At 40.7% G+C, this 765-nt stretch overlaps 1 non-coding gene across 1 annotated transcript; it reads right to left on the reverse strand.

Annotated features, from left to right (window-relative positions):
- Positions 1 to 321: 321 nt before the first annotated feature.
- On the reverse strand, positions 322 to 429 carry LOC148552856 (small nucleolar RNA R71). Its single transcript, XR_015892563.1, has one exon. It is a non-coding gene; the product is annotated as a small nucleolar RNA R71 (small nucleolar RNA).
- Positions 430 to 765: the final 336 nt, after the last annotated feature.

The following is a 765-nucleotide window of genomic DNA, read 5'->3' on the forward strand; positions in this document are numbered from 1 at the left end:
AGATGCATCTCCATTCCTGCCATTGGAGCAAACAACTTTGAGCTGAAATCTCAATTAGTTTCTCTGATGCAGCAGAACTACAAGTTTCATGGACTTCCATCTGAAGATCCTTTTCAGTTCTTGACTGAATTCTTGCAGATATGTGATACTGTTAAGACTAATGGAGTAGATCCTGAAGTCTACAGGCTCATGCTTTTCCCGTTTGCTGTAAGAGACAGAGCTAGAGTGTGGTTGGACTCTCAACCCAAAGACAGCCTGAACTCTTGGGATAAGCTGGTCACGACTTTCTTAGCCAAGTTTTTTCCTCCTCAAAAGCTTAGTAAGCTTAGAGTGGATGTTCAAACCTTCAGACAGAAAGAAGGTGAATCCCTCTATGAAGCTTGGGAGAGATACAAGGAACTGACCAAAAAGTGTCCTTCTAACATGCTTTCAGAATGGACCATCCTGGATATATTATATGATGGTCTGTCTGAATTAGCTAAGATGTCATTGGATACTTCTGCAGGTAGATCCATTCACCTAAAGAAAACGCCTGCAGAAGCTCAAAAACTCATTGACATGGTTGCTAACAACCAATTTATGTACACTTCTAAGAGGAATCCTGTGAGTAATGGGACGCCTCAGAAGAAGGGAGTTCTTGAAATTGATACTCTGAATGCCATATTGGCTCAGAATAAAATATTAACTCAGAAAGTCAATATAATTTCTCAGAGTCTGAATGGAATGCAAGCTGCATCCAACAGTACTCAAGAGGCATCTTCTGAA

This window comes from Arachis ipaensis, chromosome B7 (genome assembly GCF_059453495.1).
Source record: "Arachis ipaensis isolate K30076 ecotype BB chromosome B7, ASM5945349v1, whole genome shotgun sequence".
Taxonomy (NCBI): Eukaryota; Viridiplantae; Streptophyta; class Magnoliopsida; order Fabales; family Fabaceae; genus Arachis; species Arachis ipaensis.